The sequence below is a fragment of the Haliotis asinina genome, chromosome 7 (genome assembly GCF_037392515.1).
Source record: "Haliotis asinina isolate JCU_RB_2024 chromosome 7, JCU_Hal_asi_v2, whole genome shotgun sequence".
In the NCBI taxonomy this organism is placed as follows: domain Eukaryota; kingdom Metazoa; phylum Mollusca; class Gastropoda; order Lepetellida; family Haliotidae; genus Haliotis; species Haliotis asinina.
Window position 1 is genome coordinate 46,397,128 of NC_090286.1, and position 12,698 is coordinate 46,409,825.

The following is a 12,698-nucleotide window of genomic DNA, read 5'->3' on the forward strand; positions in this document are numbered from 1 at the left end:
TTCCACCGAGACTCCTGTGGAAGAAATTCAGAAGGCCTAAAATCACTGAAACCTTAATTGCTGGGCTATAAATTTGCCAAAAAAGAAACGGAAAAATTCTACGTGACGCGCAAGGGTCCCGCTATCCAATGACGTGCAGGATGCGCGTGTAAGGCGGCGAATGCAGCTCCCAAGGGAGCCGTGCTGCAATGGGTGATACAATCTGGGTGACACACTTTCGTTTGCTCTGCAATATTCAATCACAGAGTCATTTGAAGGGGCGTACCTTACGCTGTCAACCTGGCCGTGGTGTATTAATAAAATATTTAAACAAACGAACAAAAAGTCATAGTAAGTTACATTTTACTTATATCTTAGCATTGTTTAAAATAATCATAATGATCATTGTCACTATGTTGCTATAGTCGTAGTGCTGTAAATTGTATTTGTAATGTGAATAAACTTACTTGTTTGTCTTTCACTTATGTACGGAGAATTTTGTGAAATATGAGGGTAAATGTCATCTTCAGAAGAGTTGCAAATGTTGCGTTTGATATCCTGCTGAAGCGGGACGGGGGAAAAATTCTTGTGTATAAACATTCTTAAGAGACAACGCAATTCGCCCTGTTGTAATGGTGAGTATATATTAGACCCCTCATATAAAACAAAGATCCCTTCATGTTAACAGGAATAGGTAATCGAGTGTGCACCAGACAACCTAGACAATCCCATTGATGGCTATACAGAAAATAATTTCCCAGTATTTTGAAAAAATGATAACAAATTAACATGAAGCTGAAATAACACTTGTGTCTTATTTGCCTGGCGATATGGATACATAACTTAGGCCCTATTTATATATCTAGAAATATTGTGCAAGTACAAAGTGTACACAATGAAGTGACTGACACTTCACTTTAATCCTCTTCGAATATGCTAAATAGTATTCATGTAAGCATTACTTTGGGGCAGACCATTCCTGCTGTGAATGTTCGTCGTTCTTTTTGAGTAACAAGGAAGTGACTACAAGTGTTTGCTTCTCGTGAAAGCGTATGATAATGCATCATTTCAGAAAGAAAGATAGTACTTATTATTTTTTTATGTAAATGCAGCATAAGCATATAATACAATCATCTCGCCTTATCAACGTATGTTAAATCAAGAAAAATGTTAGTTGGAATTACATTTGGTATTACACTTGGTACTCCTGGTCAGAAAATGACAGATTTTGGAACCTTTTGGGCAAGTGTGAGTCCCTTCAGGGATTCGAACAGACAAGAGCTATCTCAAGTGGCCATTTATGTATTTTCTAATAATACTGTAAAATTTCTAAACCCTTGACTGTGGCCGTGCAGGTAAAATATTGATGGATAAGTCTGTGATGGTGAACGTCAGCATCACAAGTACATGACCTTAGTATCAGACCCAACTACCCAACCTATAAAACCCTGTTGTCCTTACATGGCAGGGGATTGAACTGAGTGTAGACGTGTGTGAAAGTTGAAATAAATGGCAGTCAATGTCAACACTTGTACGCAAGTCATGTCAGTATATTATAATTTCCATTTCTGCACAGTATTGTGTGGATTCCCATAGTCAGTCCCAAAAAATCGGTGGTGGTCACCATGACAACAAAATGCATAACTATCTCTCATGTAAACCCTACTCAGCATTATATCTGTTTTAGCTTTGCTTCAAACATGCACTTTGTGTGTGTATGGTTTTGGTATTGTCACTATACGTTTGATCAAACAAATAACAAACTGGATATTTTCCCTTTGACAGAATGATTGTGCGGGTTAATCTTTTTTATAGCAGCTTACCTGCACAGGAATTTTCCAACTTATACCAATTTATAACGAGTAACCCCTAACAGAAGCAACATGGCAGAAAGATGATATTTTCCCTCCAGCCACGCGGCAAACGCCAGTTAATGTTAGAAATTCTGATTTGTTGTCTGACCGTTGTCAAAATGTAACTTTCATAACATTGTTTAGTAATTACTGACAAGAAAGACAAAGAACGATTGATACATAATGGCCGCTACTGTTAAAGCCAAGATAATATCCTACCTCCGTTACACCCGTGAATATTTCCGGGTACATGTACTCCACTGACTTTGAACTATACACTACACATGATATACCAGGACATTAGGGGTATGATCCATAACACGTGGAATAATCTTGACTTGGTCACTGCTGGTCTGACACACTGACCAGAAACACAAATCAACTGAAGGGGGTATGCCGGTAACACAATATTCTCTGTTCAGACTTGACCCACTTGAAATACACAAGGGACACAACCGTGTGCCCTTCAGTCTTTGATCTGTAGATTTCAATAATTTGTAATGGAAATGTCATGATATGATACTTTGATCAATGCGAAATGAAGAGAATATTTTTAGGCATATGTTCTGAAAATAATATATGTGTGTACTTCGTGACGATAGAAAAGCAACATTGACTCGGTGTAGGCAGCAAGAGGTATATGATCCCCAGGGAGTTCAGATTGAACATACCATGTGCCCTTGTAATGGAAATCCAATGATCTAGGGATGAACAAAGCGTCTTTGAGAAATTGAACTTGATATCAGCATTATAAAAATGTTAGCATAATGATATGTGTGTGTGTATGTGTATGTGTGAGAGAGAGGCCTTGGAGAACGATTCCCAGTATGAAGCATCTTTCACCCAGTATGTGCCCGACCCTCATCCCTATTTAGGATGACCTGTGATCATATGTAGCTGTGTTCATATCCTGTCACAACTCCTTTTACTATCTCCATCTGTCTGTCATTCATGAACAGATGATTTATTATTATGTATGTCCTTCGTAAGTGAGAGTGAATGTTTTTAGAGTATTTATTTATAACCCTGCCAGGTGGTCGATGTTCTGTTTGGACATGCATTTTGTCCACAGTACTGGTACTTTTTGAATTGTCTGGTAAACCAAGGTCAAACGCGTGCAATGTCTAAACATCAGGCATTTCGGTGTACATAAGAATGATCGGAATGCCAGTGTATTCCAGACAGAAATGTTAATCTTACTTACTTCAGTAAAATATCTGGTGAGTTGTTTGTGAATTAAACGTGTTAAACGTGTCATCTTATTTTCAGTGGCCTGCAATCATCCTGTCCAGTGTTCTGAACAGAGCTTGGTGAATGAGTGGAATACCCCAGGTATTCCACCCACACCCATGACGACCCTGCTAAACAACACGAGCAGTTTTCGTCAAGGCAGGGTTGGGGGAGACCAGTGCGACTGTCTGTGCTAGCAGAGGACCAACCCTGATGACTCTCGTGGAACAAGGTGCGTGTCGAAACTACCAGTAGAAAGGTTTTATATAACGTTCAGCAAAGAGACCTGGATTTGTTAGAAGTCTTCTCCTTTCTGGTGTTGAAAAGGGTGCAAGTGTGACTAAAGGTCGGTTGGATTGAGAAGGAAATGCAATAGGGGTACATGGTTTTGGAAAATACGTGTTCCACGCCTGGTAAGAAAGACCGGCGTCATAGTAAAGAGGTGACACATGGCGGAGTATTGAAGATTACAATCTTGATGAGCGCAAGCGAAAAATAGAAAATAAACGGCAAAATTATATTTTCTGATTTACAGACAAACAACATGGGAGCGCCACCACGCCCAGTGATCCCAGGAGAGTGTACTGGACGCCGACAGTAGGATGTCCCTTGAACCCTAGACTTGAGATGCTGGATTGGAGGGGACTGGGTTGGGTCTGCAAGTGGCTGGACAGTGATCGAGTGAGAGAAGAGGGATTCTATTTTCCTGTGCATCTGCGTTAGGCTAGAGACTGATAATGTTTTTCTTTTCTGTAATGTTGTTTCTATAGCTATTGAATGTTATGTGCTTGTCATATGTTGACTGGGGATATGTTGGGTCCAACGTGTAGCGATGTTTTGTCGTGCCATGTTTGCCTCTCTACTAATTGTACATATAGTTTGTAAATTACTATGTATCAAGACATCAGCAGTTAATACACGAACATGTGACCATAGTCTAGAAGTTCCATCTGATCATAAGGATGTGAAGATTTATCTGAAGAAGGTACTGTAAAATCACCAACACTCCTCCCAAAGGTAACACAAAACCAAATATTTTCCCACTGACTACTCGAGTAATTATACATGCTAAACTTATCTAATATATCAACAGCTATTACATGAGCATGTATGCATACCTTGGCCTAAAAGAAGCAATATGTCCGACTACAAAAAGTTAAACAGACAAACCGCAGTTCCGCACAAAATGTCAAGCACTTGAATATACCTGTGGTCACATTCAGTATAAGTCGTCATGGAGAAAGGGAAGCCCTAAATATTAAAACTGTGGTCAGTTTTTAATTACTGGAAGAGTGTACCTTTAGAAAACGCAAACATTTTATCCAAAACAATCACCCAATCACAACTGTCAGAATATTGAGTCTGCGCCGAGTGCTTGTAATCTACGGATCCTGATTTGGTGTAACTTGAGGTGTCTTCCCAGAAAAATAATTCAACACTTTCTCTTGTACCATGTCACATTTCTAATACTTATTATGGTGTGCTACTAAATATATCCAGATGATATGCATATGCTGTTGGCAACACTTCCCGGAATCAAAGTGCATCATTAGACAAAAGCAGGTAAACTCTCATTCCAGTCAGTTCCTGTGTACATCTGGAGACTGACCTTGGCATCATATTTTGGGAAGTACTGTGCCATCGCGTCTTTGTCAGCGTCGTTATCACCGTAGGCCTCGCTGAAGTCGTACACGTATTAGTCCAGATAGTCCACATCGTCTGTGATAAACGAACGAGCTGAAGATCTGAAAAACTATTACCACTGACAGAGACGAATCCGGATTTCAAACTGTGACACAAGCATCCCGCATACAAGCATGCAGTATATGGAGTCTTAGACCCGTGAAAGCCCGGGTTAGAATACTGGCCTACAGCATGCTTGAAGTAAGAGGCGACTGATGGGATCGGATGGTTAGGCTCGCTGACTTGGTTGACACATGTCATCGGTTCCCGATTGCGCAGATCGATTCTTGCACACAGGAATTCTGCAGACAATACCTTTCATCCCATGAACGATGTTAGGGTTGTTTAGCTAAAGCGAATCTCCTCGCGGATAGCGTTTAAACCACGCCCACTGAAGAGGGCAATTCATTCCTCACAACCTGTGGAATGTCGGGGAATCCCCGTGACAGTGGTGGGAACTATCTCCCTTCTCACCTTTGTCATCTTGTACAAAACCGTGGACATTCGTCGTCCCAACACGCCTGCCTATGAAAAAGCAAACAGATTCTACTCACCTATTCTTCTTTGGACTGAGTCCCACAGTTTGCAAATTGGATTTATAACGAACGCGAAAACACACAGTCAGTTCTTTGTAGCTGAAGTAATTTTTACTTGAATTCGACCCATGAAGACAGCGGGGTAGAATAGGCCTTCATGCTTGCCATAAAAGGCGACAGTGAGTGAGTCAGTTAATATTTAACGTCACATCGGCAATATCTCAGCCATATCGTGACGAGAACATTTTATACTGAAATGAAATGTATATCTATTATAAAACCTGTCAACGAAGGACAGTACAACAACTATCACAGATGAGAATATAAAACTAGTAACTATACCTAAAACAATTTATCTATAGTGGACAATACAAGATGAAAATGGGCTATAGATTGCTAACAACTGAAGATAGATCACCATACTAGGGACCATGGGGACTTACAGTACCTTTGCTACCTGCATGGACACTATCTGGACTTACATCATCCCCTCAGCCGTAAGCAATTTGGGAAATCTAGCAATGCAAATAAAAGGACTTACTTGTGCTACGAGTAAAAACGTGGAACGTTTGAATTTACTTTGAATGTTTGTGGACTTACGTAACCTCTCAGGAGGACAACGGTTTTACAGCACTTCAACCCCCTTTGAGGATACAGCCACTAACAAGCACAGTTATGAATTTAAACTTCCAAAAATAAAATATTTATCTATTTACAATTCAGTCAATAAATCTAATTCTTTTAAAAATGCAATGATTAAATGAGAGCTTGTGTTATTAAAAAGATCCTTCAGAGTTTGTGAATAAATTATACTGATCCCTTGTGATGGAATACTCAACACAGTCAAGCAGGATATGCTTGACTGTGATTCTTCCATCACACGGGATACAAAACGGAGGATCCTCACCTTTAAGCAAATATTTATGTGTATATCTTGTGGGGCCAATACGACATCGTCGCATGATGACCTCCTCAAATCTGGACTGACAACCCAAGTAGGTGTATCCAATATACGGTTTTATTTCATGTAATTTATTGATACCTACTTGAGTGTCCCACTTCTTCTGCATCTGATCACGGATATACGTTCTAATGCAAGCTTTGTAATCTGAATATGGATGAAGAAGTGGTGTCACAGATTTGTTGAGTGCTACCTTGGCAGCAAGATCTGGGTAACCAACAAAGGATGATGTCGTATTGGCCAGTAGCAAGAGTATTATTCAGTTCAATAATTTCAATTAAAAGTGGATGTTTACAAGAAATATTTTTAATGGCATGAAGGCAAGAAAGAGAGTCGGAATATATTATATACTGTTTACGTTTCGGGTGTCTTTGAATATATTTAAGAGCTGTTAATGTGGCGTTAGCTTCTGATGTAAAAATAGAACTATTGTCTGGTAATCTAGAAGATATTGTTCTGGATCCAATGACAGTAGCACAAGCCACTGCGCCACCGTCCTTGGACCCATCTGTAAATAAGGATTTATAATTGTTATATTTATGTTTCAGTTGATTATATTCTTGTTTATACCGTAATTCATTCGTTTCTGATTTTTTAAATGTAGTTAATGTTAGTGCAACCTGTGGCCTAACCAACTGCCAAGGGGGAGAGGAAAGAAGACGGAAGGGAGCTATATTGTCCGGCTCAATGCCAGCAGCAGCAATAAACGGCTTTATTCTGAGCCCAAAAGGTGGAACAAGAGAAAACATTTTGCTATATAAATCCTCATAAAGAGGATTGAAGACACAGTTACATGCAGGGTTAGAATCGTTAGAGTATAGTTTTGTGATATATTGTAAAGATAATTTGATACGGCGTTGTGCAAGAGATGGTTCATCGGCCTCAACGTAAAGACTGTCAACAGGTGAAGTTCTGAAGGACCCAAGACAAAGTCTTAGACCTTGGTGATGGACAGGATCAAGAAGTTTAAGATTGCTTTTGCAGGCTCCACCATAGACGATGGAGCCATAATCAAGTTTAGAACGAACGGGTGATCGATATAGATGGAGAAGGGTAGCTTGACCCCCTCCCCATTTTGAATTTGAAACAACTTTCAACAAGTCAAGTGCTTTCAGGCATTTAGTTTTAGGTGATTTAACATGTGGTAAAAACGTTAAATGTGAATCAAAGATTAGACCCAAGAATTTGGCTTCCTTCACAACTTTAATGGGCGTCCCATCTAAAGACAGTTCAGGGTCTTTATGTGGTTTGTATTTACGACAAAAATGTATGCAGTCAGTTTTCGATTTAGAAAATTTAAACCCGTTTTCAAGACACCATTTATTAATCTTGTTTAAACACATCTGCAATTGCCGTTCAATGGTATGCATATTTTTACCACGACAAGAATTTTTAAAATCATCCACAAATAACGATCCATCAACTGAATCGATTAAAACTTTTGATCTGTTGATCTTGATGCTAAAAAGAGTGACAGACAAAATACTGCCTTGTGGAACACCCTGATCCTGATTGTAATGATCAGACAGGGTAGAACCCACACGGACCTGGAATTGTCTGTCATTTAAAAAGTTGGCAATAAATTCAGGCAAACGACCTCGCAAGCCAAAGTCATGTAAATCTCTCAGAATGCCATATTTCCAGGTTGTGTCAAAGATCAGATCAAAAAAGATAGACACAGCGTGTTGTTCATTAATTAGTGCGTTTTTAACAAATGATTCCAGTCGCACTAAGTGGTCGACAGTACTTCTGTTTTTACGAAAACCACACTGTATATCTGTTATGAGATTATTTGTTTCCAAGTACCAAACAAGTCGATTATTTATCATGGGTTCCATGGTCTTGCAAACACAGCTAGTTAATGAAATCGGACGATAATTGGATGGATCCACGTCCAGGTTTAGGTATTGGTACTACTATGGCGTCACGCCATGAAGGAGGAAAGTTACCCAATGTCCAAATACCATCAAAAATATTTAGGAGAGTTTCCAGACAGGATTCTGGTAAATGTTTCAGGAGTTGATAATGTATGTTATCAGCTCCTGTAGCAGTGTCATGAGCTTGATCAAGAGCAGTATGGAGTTCATGAATAGAAAACGTTTCATTATAATCTTCCCCATTATCAGAATTGAAATTAATAGTTTTCTTTTCTTGTTGTTTTTGATATTGCTGGAATTTTGGTACATAATTTGAAGAGGAAGAGTGTTTAGCAAGGGTTTCACCCAGTTTATTAGCAATATCTGATTTATCAGTAAGCTCCATGTTTAAGATGATGGACAGTAGATTTAGTACCTTTCCCTTTGATTTTCTGGACCATGTTCCATACCTTGGACATGGGTGTTCGAGAATTTATTTTGGATACATAATTTTGCCAAGATTGGCGTTTGTTTTGTTTAAAAGTACGCCGTGCTTTAGCATTTAAAATCTTAAATTTATTGAAATTATGCACCATGGGATGGCGACGGAAATAATGTTCTGCTTTTTTCCTTGCCTTCCTAGCTTGTTTGCACTCATCGTTGAACCATGGTTTTCTTATGTGTGGAGTGGAACTACAGAGGACTTTGGTATACACTCATCAGCTATGGAATTCAGTTCATCAGAAAAGCATTTAATAGCATCAGGAACGTCAATAAAACGTTCAGGTTTAAGTTTTTCAGCACACGGTGTCTCGTATAAAACCCAGTTAGCCTTTTTAAAATTTCGTCTTGATGATGGAGGAACATCGGATGGAATATCGGACAGCTTTTAATACAGTAGGAAAATGGTCACTTCCACAGAGGTCATCGTGGACTGACCATTCGAATTCATTTAGTAGTTCTGAATTTGTCAATGACAAGTCAAGAGCAGAATAGGTCCCCGTACCAGGGTGTAAATATGTGTTGGAACCATCATTATAAATACATAAATCATTGTCAGAACAAAAGTCCTCCAACAATTTACCTTTAGTGTTTGTAGTTACACTACCCCAGAGTGGGTTGTGTCCGTTTAAATCTCCCATTATAATACAGGGCTTCGGGAGTTGGTCATATAGAGCCTGAAGATCAGTTTTGGCAAACGTCGAAGATGGCGAAATATAAAGTGAGCATAGTGCAAACGCTACATGACTAATAGCTGTAATTCATGTAAATTAGTCCTTAATCCTCTGCAGTTCCACTGTACAATATTATTGGAATAAACTATCTTTTAGGGGGATTTATTGGGGATCTACCCCGCACTCTTTTGGAGGGCGACAAGCTATGTGCCCTAGAATGGACGTTTTCAGAAACGTCCACGTCTTCAAAAGACCCATATTTATTAAACAATTGCATTTTGTTTTGTGACCCTTTAGGAGCTCTGCCACTTTGTTGTTTTGAAGCATCAGGCTTAGGCTTCGGTTTACTTTTAACAGGTGGCTGACTATCAGCTGTCGATTGAGACTTTGAGTGTGCCTGAGATGGTGATGATAATGATTTGTGATCGGAAGAAGACTTTGATGAAGGGGATACGGTTCTTTTGTGTAGACTGAGCTGTATCTGTCTCAGTAGACTGTTCTGAGATAGACTGTGGAAGATCAGGGGAGATAGACTGAGGAATATCTGAATTTACCCATGTCAGGTCAGTCTGACATGAACTTGACGAAGTTGGTACTGGCGTAGTTGTTCCTTTTGATAAGGTTTCAGATGTTTTTTGTGACAGAGGCGTAAGGTTCAGTGTGCTCAGTAGATTGTACAATCTTTCTTGCTTCAGCAAAACTGACGTACCTGGAAAATGTGATTTTGTTAATTTCCATTTGCCTTTTCCAAATGGGACATTCTTTCGAAAAGGATGAATGATTTCCTTAACAGTTTGCACATTTTTTGTGAATACTGTCACAATCTTCGGTTACACGTGTATTCTCAGCACAGTGAGCACATGAAACAGACAATGTGCAAGTATTAACACCATGTCCGTACTTTTGACACTTGAAGCAGCACAGAGGATTTGGAATATATAAGTCAACATTGAAATTGCAGTAACCTGCTTTGATTGACTTTGGAGGTGTTGGAGCTGAAAATGAAAACAGATATGTGTTGGTTTGGACAGTCTCATTATTTTTCCGTGTTGTGAAACGTTTGACGAAAGATACTCCTTGATCTTTCATCTCGGACATTATATCGAGCTCAGTCATGTCTGCTAGAAGACGCTCACGGGCTCGAACTATACCTTTGCTTGTATTCAGTGTTCTGTGGGCAGAAACTAATACCGGGGTTCCGACAAACATATCAGTTGATAACAGGTTGGTAGCTTGTTGTTTTCTGCTACATTCAATCAGCAGTGAACCTGATCGCAAGCGTTTGATATCTTTTACTTCACCTGCAATGCCAGAGATACCTTTTGAAATTGCTAAGGGATTTAATTTCAAAGGAGTCTTGTCAAGGGTCTCAGTAATCAAAAAACGTGGCCAGTGATCAATTGATGTTGATCATCATTTTCCAGTTGATGTTTGTTTTTGTTTTTTTTTGTTAGGGGTTTGGTAATCCATGATTATTGGTATATTGGTTCGTCATCCGAGCTCCCCACCCACCACGGAGTATCACAAGGACAATGCTAAAGCAAGCGGGCCTCCAGCTTGCAGCACCAAGGGTACTCGGATGATATACTCCAGCAGAAACATTAAAAATATTAACAGTTCCACCAGATTGGCCCATGAGCCACCGCCTTCTGGGCATAAGACTCTAGGCAAAGTTCATGTAATCAAAAATCAAGTCAAATAATATTCTATGAACAAAGGGAGCCAAGACTAAAATTTAAACAATTCCAAATCAAATTCTGTGCAATGACATAAAATCCATGTACAGGGCTTGGCATGACCAGCCGATTGGTTGAACCGGGCCCATTCAACCACCCGTCTAGGTGAAGTCAGGGCCGAAGTGGTGTGTTGAGCAATAGGAACACTGGTCCTGCTCCCACTGCCCTCAACCACCAGGATCCCCTCCTCCACCGACACGGGGCCGCAACCCACGGCAAACGGGTCCACTACGGGGGTGTCGGCGAGCTCTTGGCGTTACCCAGCACCCACCACGAGGAGGTGGCTCGCCACGGGTGCTAAAGGCGACAGTGCTTGTCGTAAGAGGCGACTAACGGGACCGGATGGTCACGCTCGCTGACTTGGTTGACACATGTCATCGTTTCCCAACGGCACAGATCGATGCTTATGTTGTTGATCACTATATTGTCTGGTCTAGATTCGATTATTTACAGACCGCCGTCATATAGCTGGAATATTGCTGAGTGTGGGTTAAACTAAACTCACTCACTGACTCACTCGCTCACTTCTCTAGAAGCTTTACTACCGAACCGACTCACTGTAACCAGTCGCGTTATCGCTGAATAACTCTCACATATCGCCATGAACAACAGACATTCAGGAAACATAATATAAAAAGTGAAAATTAAAGATAGACTTAACAGTCGATTCGATCACTTTGAGAGGAAATAAGGAGTAGTAACGACTCCATATGTGGAATGTCATCACGACCTCTGCCATGATTTATGACCCAGCCAAATGTCATAGGTCATGCAACATGATACCATGCAAACTATGTGCACTGTCTGCGGCTTTGTGTTCCACAGTCAAACTACCTGCTCCAGTACAGGAGTAATAGACAATAACTTTCATACCACGAACGGTTTCAGAGTTGTTTAGCTAAAGTGAATCTCTTCACTTTAATAGCGTTTAAACCACGCCCAACGAAGAGGGCTATTCATTCATCACAACGTGTGGAATGTCGGGGAATCCCCGTCACAGTGGAGGGAATTACCTCCCTTCCAACCCTTGTCAATGTCTACAAAACCGTGCATATTCATGGTCCCAACAAGTTTGTCTATGAAAATGAAAACAGACCTTACTCACTCATTTGACTTAAGGCAGATTCCTACAGATTGCAAATTGGATTTGTAACGAACCGAAAAAGCACACAGACAGTCTTTTGTAGCTCAAGTATTTTTACCTGAATTCGGGACCACTGCTATGTTAGATTGCAATTGAGAGATGGACACTGAATCTCCTTCTAACCTGACCCCCCAGGTCCTCCTGTAGGGAGTTTGTCTGGCTAATGACCTACATGGACATGTACAGATACCAATCACCACCCTTCTATCTTACAGTGCAGGTCAGCATGCAGTGGAGAGAGATTAAAGGTCAAAGGGGACATAAAGGTTGACACACATATGGACACGACTAATATACATCTGTGTGCATATCGTTTTCACAATCCATATAGATATGAATGTGCAGGCTTGATTGGATTTACTGTATTCAACGCTAGACGCAACTTCTTTCACGTTTGTAACACCGTTGGTCCTCTTCCTAACCCACGGGTTGATGATGGGCATTTCTCCAGGGACATGTTTAGCACGTGTCTCTCCCGTCAATGATGTGACGGTATTGGACCTGGGCACTATGAAACCTGTCCTGAACAACCTGGAAATAATGTT

The 12,698-nt window shown here is 40.3% G+C and overlaps 1 protein-coding gene across 1 annotated transcript in view; it reads right to left on the bottom strand.

Moving 5' to 3' along the window:
• LOC137290727 (thiopurine S-methyltransferase-like) overlaps positions 1-12,698 on the bottom strand; it is a 112,297-nt gene that overhangs the window by 50,656 nt on the left and 48,943 nt on the right. The gene's annotated exons all lie outside the window — the stretch shown is intronic.